The sequence below is a fragment of the Rhinopithecus roxellana genome, chromosome 6 (assembly GCF_007565055.1).
Source record: "Rhinopithecus roxellana isolate Shanxi Qingling chromosome 6, ASM756505v1, whole genome shotgun sequence".
Lineage (NCBI taxonomy): Eukaryota > Metazoa > Chordata > Mammalia > Primates > Cercopithecidae > Rhinopithecus > Rhinopithecus roxellana.
Window position 1 is genome coordinate 123,336,987 of NC_044554.1, and position 12,402 is coordinate 123,349,388.

The window sequence follows — 12,402 nt, forward strand, 5'->3', positions numbered from 1 at the left end:
CACTTGTAATCCCAGTTACTGGGAAGGTTGAGGCAGGAGAATATCTTGAATCCAGGAGGCGGAGGTTTTAGTGAGCCGAGATCATGCCACTGCTCTCCAGCCTGGGCAACAGAGTGAGACTCCTTCTCAAAAAAATAGAAGGAACTTGCTCGTGGTTTACCATCTATACAGGCTAGATATAAGACAAGGAGACCAAGGAATTTGCATTTTTATCCAATTAATAAGTGCTAAAGTAAAAACTAGAACCCAAATCTTGCCAGTTGAAAGCCATTTTTTTTTGCCCCATTGTGCAGCCTCTATGATGTGCTTGAGACCCCCTTCAGGTCTAATTTTGAAGTCATTAGGTCTGGTCAGATATCTTTAACATACTCTGTATTTACCAACAAAGGAAATAAACATAGCAAATTAGCCTTTCCTTATTTGTAAAAGTCTTAATTTAAAACCAAATATAGGCCTAGAGGAATTTATAGAAGTTTCTCCATTTTTTAACATCCTGAGGGCCGTTTCTGGAAGTTTGTGGCTACAATTTTCTTTTGTAACTTTAGTAAGAAATAGACTTACACTTGGTGTTATGAGGGTAAACAGGAAGTAGAATGGCTTATTCCTCTCTTCCCTTTTCTTTGCTGACATAAGGGCTTAGAGCAGGAAAAGACACAGAAGATAACCATAAATACTCAAAATAAAAGGTAATTATGGAATGGTTTTCACCCACACAGAAGCAGAGGAAGGAAATTAAAATCCCCTCTCCTCCCTTCTCATGCTACAATATTCCAAAACTCTTTCACGTCATGGTCGCCACATTGAACAACCATGAAGAATGCTTCAAATCTTTTGGTCAATGTGCTTTGGAGATCTGAGAGACAAACACTTGTAGAGCAGCATTTTCCCTCAAATCACAGGCTGGACACAGAGAGCGACATTCTATGTTTGAATCAATTATTAGAACTTTGCTTATCACAATTTCATTCACCCTCAGAGCACTTACTATACTCTGCACAAAGCAAAGGACAAGGTGGGCTAAGATGGTGAATTTTTAGTCTACGTACTGAAATAGCCTCCTATGCTCAATTAAGAGGTAACCTTACCATCAAAGAAATAGAAAATAATTTATTTTTGCATGTGCAATTTTGGTTACTATATGCTATAGCAGAAAAGAAAAAAAATACTATATAATATGTAATAATTGACACCTTTGAATCTGAGGTTGGCCACATATTTATAGTCTTTTAAGCATTTGTAGCTATAATACTTTTGTAAAGGGCTCATATTGAGCTCTAAGTATGAAGAGGATCTGTGCTGAGGAATTCCAGTTAGTGCTTCAATACTTCAAGATAAATAATTTGTTGTTATGAATATAATATAAAATTATCAGAAACAATTAAAACTTTCAATATAATAATGCAATATTATTAACATAAGAATCTAATCTGAATTATGGCAGCTCACAAAAGTTGACACCACTCTATTACTGATACCAAATCTAAAGTAATTTAATTTCTTATATTCAGCATCATGTCTGTGAATGTACTAATGCACTCAAAATAATTACTTATTGAAAACATTAAGAATGTTCTGATTTGGGGTACTTGATTTCATGTGCATATTTTAAAGGTACTGCATCAGTTTCCCAATACATTTTATTTTCTCTTTCTGTAAGAATGCAGCCAATTAACCAATAGATAATCCTAAAAGTTCTATTATTCGGAGACAATAGTTTGCCACTGCATTATGAGCCATTAAGAATGATAGCTGAGCAAATAAGTAGTGAATCTAGGTTATTCAGAAATACTTTTAGAAATCTAATGGAAAAGGTAATCTCATGCGCATGCAACTTAAAACTGTACCACTCACTTAATTATATTCCAAGGCCATGTGGATTCCAGCAACATCTATGTCCTTTCTAAAAACATGAACATGTTTTTCTTCTGGATTCAAATACATCTTCAAGTGTTTCTGACATCAGTAAAAAATCCTTTTTCTTCATACCTTCTAGATAAATACATTTTGGCAAATTGAATTACACTGATCAATTCATGATTCTTATAATTGTAAATCACTTTCTTTCAAGCCATTCTCAAGGATGGCTATAAGGAAGACTAAAAAAACTTCTAACATATGAATTCTTGCATTTGGAAAAAATACTTATTAGCAGAAAATTTGTAGGAGTTCTGAAGCAAACAGCATGAAGTTATTACCCTATGGGAGATGAACTGCTAGGCATCATCTGTTGCTATCTCCCTGACTCAGTGTGTTTGTAGCAAAGGAGGTGTGTCAAAGCAGGGACCTTCTATTTTGACCAAAAATGCATGCATGCTTGGAAAATCTCATCTGATTAGTAACGATCAATGGCACAAATAAAATATATCATTGTGATTTTTATGAATAGTATTACTTTAGCTGTTATTATTTTGGTATTTATGTTTCTCAAATATATCTGCTTATATATATGTTTTCTTTGCTACACTCTTGTTTGATTGATTCTAATGAAATATGTACACATACACCATTTGCACATTTTTCACAACTGAGTATCTCAAAAGTAGATTTGGATCTTATAATTGCTGTCAGTCAGAAGGCAGTCACGACTAAGTTGTCTGTCCTCTCTTACCAATGCACATTCATATTTGTAGAATGAGCTTCAGAATTCAAAGCTGAGTAGAAAAATATGGACATGGACAATTTTGAGTCAAAAAGTGATTTAAGAAATGTCAAAATCTGAATGTGAAGTTTTAGGGTGCATTAAGCAATTTTGCTTTTATCTCTTTATTTTTATTTCAATGTTTCCACAAGACTGATATATTATAAAAACCTATCTATAAATGGATCTAAAATAATTCTTTCAATAATCATAAAATAAAAATTAAAACAATAAGAAAGCATTGAGTCATAGTATAATTGAACTTTATTTTCTTTATAGTGATACATAAAATAATGTGTGTGTATAATTTCCATTATTATTCAAAATCAGTGTGACCATATCCCAGAGTCCTATCTTTTCTTTTATATCTCACCTTAAAATTTTCCTCAAAAAATGTAAAAGGTTGAGCATCACCCTCTGTTACACATATAAAATGGTTTTAATTTGGCTCTTCAAAACCATGATAATCCCAAACTTGTAAGCAAATAGTTGGCATAAATAGATGGCACAGTTGGATGATTGTTGTGATGTGATCCAAGAAACTATGGTGCACCTACTAGAATGACTTAGAATGCCCCACTAGGAAGTTGTTTCTTTAGGCTGTTATTTCACAAAGCTTCAAAATTTTGTGTTCACATTGATTCATGAATTCACTGCTCAGAATTTATTCTAAGGAAATAATCATATATGGATAAAGATTTTGCTGCAAGGATACTAACCTTGGGGCTAGTATCATTACACCAAACAATGAAAACAACCTAATGTCTCACAACAAGGAGATGGGCACATTGTGGATTGCTATGCAGCAATTTAAAATTATGTTGGAAGAGAATTCAGTATCATGGAAAGATATTGTAAACATATCCTAAAATAAAAAACAAAAAAGAGGCTATGAGCCATTATGGTCAGTAGAACCCTTCAAAGAATAAATACATGCACGTCAAAGAGAGTCAAAAAGTATGTTACATGTACATACACAAAGATTATCTCTAATTATAAGATGATGGATGAAGTTTTCCCATAATGCTACTTATTTTCCAAAATGATCTATATATTTCTTTAATAATTAGAAAGTAATAATAGAGTATCAGAAGTCCTCCATAAAGTATAAATGGCCCAGAAGAGAGGATGATGTTGCATCACTCTTAAATTATCATGGGTTTTTAGGAGACCACTTTAAGATCCAGAGCTGTAAATTTATAGTGTTGAAAGTGAAAAGAAATTATGGTTTAGCACATAAGAGTAAGTCGAAGGAAGATAGACTTGGTTAGGACATTGGAGTGGCTTTTTGCACATTAGAACCATGAGAGTATAAAATGGCTGGGCATTGAAAAGCAGGTATCATAAGGTTGCAAGGAGGATGTCATGATTAACCACTAATTTCACAGTTTTGCTTCTGCCTAGTCTATTATGGACTTCAGAAGTAATTCCATCTTAACATAGGGAGTGAGAACAGAAGATGTTTTTACCACTCAATACCTATCACAGTGCCAGGCACAAAGCCCAAACTTTAAAAATGCTTCTAACCTCAGGAAATCTGAAGTAGTGGAAAGAACTTTGGATTACTATAAAAAAATCAGAGTTTGATTTGAGATCTTTTTTTCTTTTTAATTTGCTAGCCATATGGCCTTGTGCTAATGACTTGCATTTCTGAGACAGAATTTCACCCTATAAATGTAGATGATATTAACAATGCTTCTTCACATAGTTGGAAAGATTAAATAATCATATATTATGAACTAGCAATGATTTGTTTCCATAAATTATTACTACGCCTATTTTTGCAAAAGGCCTTTTAAATATAGCATTAGAATCCACAACAGTGCTGCTATCTGCTTAGAATTCTTGAAGATTACATAACGGAAAAGTAAAAGCAGGTGAACTATACGGAAAGAAAAACAAAACTTTAATTATTCTTATTATTCTTACATTCGAGCTATCAAAACTTTAAGGATCTGAAATATTAAAAAAGAAACAAAACACACTGAACTTCTTTGTGTATAGTTACTGTGAAGACAGTGTGGCTCATTGACCTCTTAGGATTTCTTTCTATCTCATGGTTGTGATGAGGATACCTTTTCAATCCAAGATAAGGAAATCTCGTTGAGTGAAGCATTGATAGAAGGAGAACTTTGAAAGAGATTAGTTCAATATAACTAAACAGAAAATCCAGAAATAAGTCCAACTCGCCTTAGGAAATTATTACAGGGAAAGGTGACATTTTATATTGGTAGGGACAAGATGGGTTATTTAATAAATGGCCCTGGAACAACAGCAAAGCCTTCGGGAAAAAAATGGGTTTCTTCTTCAGTTCCTACTTCTAAATAAATTTCAGATGGATAAAACAAGTAAATGTAAAAACATGAAACATTGAGAACAGTGGATAAAAATATATGTATTTTTTAAACACAGAATAGAAAAAGAACTTCCAAGGGTGACATCAAATTTAGGAGGCATAAAAGCCAAAATTGATAATTCTAGCAAGATAGGAATTTAAAATTTATTTACAAGACCCCCCTCCTCACCACACACACACACACACACACACTCCAAAATGTAAAAAAATCAAGAACTGGGAAAAACATTCACAACATATGTGACAGAAAGTAGGTCTAAAGTCCGTATAAAAACAAATAACAAATCAATAAGATGAAAACTCAATAAAAATGAACAACAAAAAGTACAAATGACCTATTCAAATATGAGAAAACTCTACTCATAAATACTTGACTTTATTTTAGTAATTCTATTCATATTTACATATGTGCAAATTAATGTCATGAGTTTTCCCACCTGTTAGCTTAGCAAAGACTAAACTCTATTCTATTGTCCAACATTGGTGTTTATATGAAGAAAAATGCACTTCTGCATTATTGGTGGGAGCATAGAGATACAATCTTTTTGAAGGGCAATATCTACAAAATAATGAAACCCAATCATTCCTATGAATTTACTAGAACTATACCAGGATGTGGAGAGTATACAGAGATGTTTATTGCAGCAGTTTTAGAAACAGCAAAAAACTAGAAACAATCTAGAATACTGATTTTTTCATAAATGAAATAGAATATTATATAACTATTAAAAAGAATGAGATCAAAATCTATGGGATAATACGGAAAGACCTTCAAGGGGCATTGTTAAGTTAAAAATAAAGTATATATTAATATTTATAGTTTTATGCAATTTGTGTTTCTAATAGACATACATTTATATTTACCAAAATATATTTGTAATGATAAAAAAGAAACAATTTAAAGTGTTCCTCTGAGGAGTTGAGCTGTACGATTGAGAGAAGAAGTTTTCTATCTAAATCTTTTGTATTATTCAGCTCTTACATAATGATCATGTTAATTATGTAATAAAAAGCTTAAGCCATGCTGAGTTGTGAATTATGCTTATTAACACCACTGTATATAATCTCCTATTTTTTAAGAGTTTTTACGTGAAGGCTTTTTTAAACTTATAGACTTTAAAGACGTTCAGTCTTCACTCATACATACTAATGTTTTCTCCTGTTTTTTTTTTTTGTTGTTGTTGTTGTGTGAATTTAAATTCTATAAATTTGTTTGTCGTATATCTAGAATTCCTTATATTGCCATAATTATCTGGTTAGCTTAACATAACTTAAATGAAAACTGATATGTAGCATCAATATGATAGTTTAATTAAAATAATTTTATAGAGTAGTGATTCTAGGATTCAACTATCTAAATTTACTTATAGGCTTTCTCATTTATTAGTAGGGTGACCCTAGGAAAGTTACTTAACCACTCTTAGCCTCAATTTACTCTTTTGTACAATGAGGTAAATGATAGTCCATCTTTATATTATAGGGAAGTTGGTGAATTAGGTAGATTAATACATATAAAATGTTTAACAGTCCTCAGCACACAGTATTTAATAAATATGTTGAGCATTATCATTATTTATATTATTATTAAAATTCTTTTGAAAGACATTTCAAATTCCATTCTGTTACAATATAGTCTGTGATATGGTTAGGCTCTGTGTCCCACCCAAATCTCATTTTGAATTATTATCCCCAGGTTAAGGGAGAGACCTGGTGGGAGGTGATTAAATCATGGGGGCGATTTTCCCCATGCTATACTCGTGACAGTGAATAAGTGTCATAAGAGCTGACGTTTAAAGGACAGTTCCCCTAGACTCGCTCACCCTTCTCTCTCCTGCTGCCATGTGAAGAAGTTCCTTGCTTCCCCTTTACCTTTGACTATGATTGTAGGTTTCCTGCGGCCTCCCTAGCCATGTGGAACAATGAGTCAATTAAACCTCTTTCCTTTATAAATTACCCAGTCTTGGGAAGTTCTTTATAGCGGTATGAAAATAAACTGATACAGTCTATCTTCAAATATAAACATTTTTCAAAATGTGTTCATAAATATAGAATAAATTACTGTTATTTTTGAAGAAGAAGCAACTATTTCTCATTTGTTGAAAAATATCAGAGTTGCAAATATTACTTTCAGTTTCTCAAGCAGAAATAATGGAATATGCAAAAAGATGAAAAATAGCTGGTAGATATTAATAAAGGAAAGTGAGATGAAGATAGACCCTGAATCGGAATTGCCAAATGAGTTCACAAGGAGGAAGTAAATGCCATTCAACCTGATGGTGGGGAATGAGATTACCGGTGCATGAGGACTTCGTTCAATTAGTTAGTTTTCACTTTCTTGACAGGAAATGTGTAAACAATATGTGTGGCATTTTACCTAACTGTTTTCCCTGCATTTCACTTATACCATGATTTAATCATTAAGAGAGTAAATGGAATATTTTCCATTTGTTGCAGCAGAAGAAGCATTGTTGACTATTTTTTACAGTCCTCATTGTTCCTTACTGTCCTGTTTTTATTTGTATAAGTAAATGTTGCTGAATTTAGAAAATTTATTTTATTTCTTGCAAAGATATAGCATTTCCTCCCACCCTACTTAATTCATAATAATTCCATGTATAGCTATAAAAAAGAGAAAAACATCAACTCTACAAAAATTAGCTTATTTACCTTGGAGAGAGCTAACTATAGCTACAAATATTCTGACAAGAAATGCAGATTTCTTCTATAGAAATTGCCTGATTTTTATTTATTTTAAATGCTACGTGATGCACTTCCTACCTGAAAGTGGGGCCAATTTTTTGATGAACTCTTTTACTTTGAGTTCTATTGAATGTAAAGAAACAAGGGCAAAATTTTGGTGAGTGTTTTTAGATTTATACTTTGTATAGGGCCACTTTAAATGGTGTTGGATACCATTAGCAGCAAATGTGTGTAATTCGAGAAAGGTTACCATGACTTTCTGCAAATTAGGGATTTTATTAGGAAACCATGGCTATAAAATATTTGGTGTTTCTCAGTTGGCTGTCTGTGTAGGTGACATATTTCCTTCCCTATGTTTCACAGCCAGTGAAAGGTCCAAACCCTTCACCTGGTACATCTAATGTTATTAAAAAAAAAAAATTCCAACAATTTGTCACATTAAGATCTTATTTAGTAAATAGCTCTAGGGACTATAAGTTCTAGTATGTCCAAATTCCAATTGATCAATTTGTTGCCAGCAAAGCTAAAGTTGGGGCCAGCCTGGGTGAACCGTACCTCTGTTCAGTGGCCCAGGCCACAGAGGTCACTGGATACAAAGGCACTTGGTAGGAAGGTATGTCTGGTATAGTAGCAGTTGGCCACCTCTTCTATGCATGAGAAATAGTATACTGTCCAGATCCTACTGGCAAGTAGGAACAACCTCATTTTTATAGATACAAAGAAATTAGCCGTGTATTAAAGTGAGTACATTCATATTTCCCAAATATATATTTTTCTCTAACCACAAAAAATAAATGTACCAAGAAAGTACATCCTCTAATTCAGGAAGCTAGGGGGAGAGTCTGCTGCTGATAAGTAAACATTACAGGGCTATAAGATCCCTTTAGTTTTCATCCTAGATTCTAATTTTATTTTTCTAAACTCTTCTTTTCATAGCCACATAATTCCAAACCACTCTTTTTGTATCCATATAATTCATTCCTGGGGACTCTTTCTCATTCAGAACTGTGCAGAATCAATGATATGAAGATGCATAGATATTGCCATACCTATTACATATCTATTAATACTATTCTATTCCATTACATATCTATTAAATACTTTATTAAATAATTCAAATCTGCATTAAGAATTAAATAATTCTTTCTCTTTATCAAAATCCCAAGAGATACAACATTTTGATTGTTAACTTTTGTTATGTGGTCAAACTCTTGCTTTATAGCATCATTTTGGAGAAATCAGAAAATTACCAACAAATTTCTGAATGCTCTTAACTTCAGTGAATTGTTTCCCTTTCCCCAATATTTTGTTTTATTTTTTGAACAATTATTCAAAGATAACTTCCATAATTATAAATATGTAAATGAAACAATTTGTGTATGTTTGCATGTGTGTCTGAGCAGGGATTTATTTATTTTTTTAAACACAGCATGAGGCATATCACTCACATCATGGAAAAAGCCATTTTTAAGTTTATCAACTTAAAAATAGAGTATCCAATTTTTTAGGTGATAAATCTAGCAAAGATATAAAGAAAATAGCTTTAAATATCTCAATGCTGATACCGACATCAATTTGTAAGATATTTGAAACTATTTCTCTTTTCTAGTCAAGATTTATCATCATTAACTGAATCGAATATTATGTGATTGTTTGCTTTGGATACTCCGTGGACAGGAAGCATATCTATATCTCCTTTGTTTTTGGCCCTCTAGGTCCTTCAAGGGCTTTCAGAACGGGGGGCTGAGTGTACTTGCACATAGGTGTGTTCACCTACCTACCTGTCTATCTATCCATCTACCTACCATATCCTTTTCATGTAAATTTTTAGGTGTCAAGAATTTGCCTTATAAAAATAAAGTATTTCAGAATTGCAGGGTAAAATTATTTCTACAATTTCCTTCAAATCTTCCCATTTTGAATCTAAGTGAAATGAGTCAAAAAGAACTGAGTAGTCTTTACGAGATCACAAAGCCAATTCAAGGCATAGTCAGGAAAAGCCCAGCATGCCATCTGTGCTCCAGGCTTCCTTCAATTCCATCATGCTCTCTTGTTTTATATAGTTCCTCTCATGTTAGTATGAAGATATATATGATTAAGAAAAAAGGCAAGTATTTAAGTTAATGATTTTTTAAAGTCATGTTCTGATATGCCACTGGCAAACCTTTTGGGAAAAAAAATCAAGGAATGAAGCACAATCAATTTATTTTTAGTTAGCTTATTACTTTCTGCTTTTTTCAGTTTGTTGAAAATAGGTGAAGAAAATTGAGATGATTCTACTACCACATTATTAAAGTTAATGTTTTAAATTAGCATTTGAAGCAATACTGATCACTTTGGAATAGAATAGAATATGGTAAATTAAAATTTATTTGTTAAAATGAATACTCAAGAACACTTCATCCATGAATGTGTTCCTGGATTAATCAGGTTGCTAATTTGTTTCCCTCCTTACCACTTAGAAACTAGAAAAATTGCTTTGAATTTTCTCTCCAATAGTTTCAAGCATAAACAGTTGCCTACTTCATTCTGGATAGTATATTATACCTTTCCATAAGGACTTGATTTTGACATGCTTCTGTACCCCTCACAGTCTCCTCCCCGTTTTTTGGTAGAAACACAGAAGGTGCTTAATAAAAGCCTTGAAAAAGACTAGGGATAAAAGAATGAATCCATATATACATTGTTCTTGTAATCACTACATTTCTTATTTAGTTACTCTCCTGGACTGTGAGGTTATTGCAGGCAGAGACTGTGTCTTATTTGCTAGTGTATTCCTGTCATCTACTAGATATTCAGTACTGCTTGCAGAATGAATCAATGATTTCTTCTGACTTTTATTTAGGTATATGTCTAATGTCTTTACCTAGTCTGAGAGTTCTTTGAGAAAAGAACTCATATTCTATTGATCTCTGTAAGCTTCAAGTAAGTTCTTATTATGCTATGAATCAAGTAGCACTTCAGAAGTACTAGTAAATAAGCCAAACATCACCTTAGATTGCTTTTTTAAGTCCAGGATATTTTTTCTATTTTTATAAGCATAAACCATGCTATTGAAATAAAATTCAGGTCAATATAAAGAAGCTTCTAATATTTTTATATTATTCATTTGATATCTAATTCCAATATCTAATATTTTGATAATGAGGTAAGTTTCCTTTTGAATTCATTGATTTTCTAAGATCCAAAATCTAACAAATGTGCTTATTACTGCCTAATAGTTTCTCTAATGGATGCTCATACTTTATAGAAATTATTACAGATAATGTATTTATAACTGTAAGACTCTGACTATAACACTATATAATTACATTTCCTACTTTCATCCTTGAATATGTTTCATCACACTAGTAGTAATGTTACTCATTAAGTAAAATGAAAAATATATAAAGAAATAAAATGTTGGCTAGAGTCTCACCACCCCTAAATGCCTCCAATGTTTTGGTCAATTTATTTATTATTTGGTTTTTTAAAACACACATTTCTGATTTTCTTTTCCAAGTTATATTCAAATTGTAACAGTATTCTTATATCTCATATATTTTATTTATTAGCTTAATTTCTGCTTGAGGAGAAAAACGCTTTCTGATACTAACTAAGCGAATATAATTCCAAGTTGTTCCATACTTATTATGTTCTCTTCCCACAGAGGGCTCACATATGTAATTGTTCTCACAGATAAAAATGAAAATAATGTACATATGTGTATATGTGTGTAATTTTTATAAATATCTGTATCTATAATCCTTTGTCTCAAGTAGATAATGAGACTCCACAACCTTTCCCAGAAAATTAATCCCAAAGATACTTATTACAAAGCACACTATAAAATGAATGTTGTGTCCCTGTTGGTTTCTAATACAAAACTAAAGTTTTTAGGGCAAGTCACATAACCTCTAAGCATCAGTATCTTCATCTTTAAAACTAAAGGGCTTATATAAATACTTACCTTATTGTGTTGTTTGGAGTATTAAAGAATCCATGCCTGAAATATGCTTAGAAAATATCTAATTCATACAAAATACTTCACAATTAGAATTATTCTTACAGGGAAAGTCTTATGGTCAAAACATTAATTCCAAATTTTGAGGCTTAAAAGTTTTTCTTTTCCTAGACTCAGGGAAATAAAAAATGATAATAGTTTCTTTTTCATAATAATATTTTAGAAGCCACTTAAACATTCCTATCTCCCCTCAGTTCTATACATTCCTATCTTTCCACTTAACAAATGCAAAAAAAAGTTAAGAAACATTACCTTTTAATACTAGATCCCTGCTATACTTTTATCCGATTATTAAAAAGAATTTTTTTAGCAGAGTCTGGCTTTTGTGTAACAGAAGTTGCTAGGCTACTAGGGGCTTGAAGGCTATCTCAGAAGTGACCTGGTTAGATTTCTCAGTACAATGTTCAAACTTACAGCATGAAATACTTATCCCATCAATGGCAGAGAAGTGTTGAGGTTAAGGAAGAGAGAGAATATGAAGCAGAGCAGGTCATGGTGTGTATGTTGAGCATAGCAGAGGGGCCTTGAACTCAATTCAAACCTACTTTGTCAGAGGACAATGTATTCTGTCTGGCTAACAGTACTACAGTTCACACATTTACTGAGATCAAGGATGGAGAGTTAGTCTAGAGATGTAAGTCAGTAAATTTGTCAATTTAAAAGTTCGACAGTCAATTAGAAACCAGATTGACAATAGGCAGAATT

The 12,402-nt window shown here is 32.3% G+C and overlaps 1 protein-coding gene across 2 annotated transcripts in view; it reads right to left on the reverse strand.

The window, feature by feature from the left end:
* CALCR (calcitonin receptor) overlaps window positions 1-12,402 on the reverse strand; it is a 155,335-nt gene that overhangs the window by 95,647 nt on the left and 47,286 nt on the right. The gene's annotated exons all lie outside the window — the stretch shown is intronic.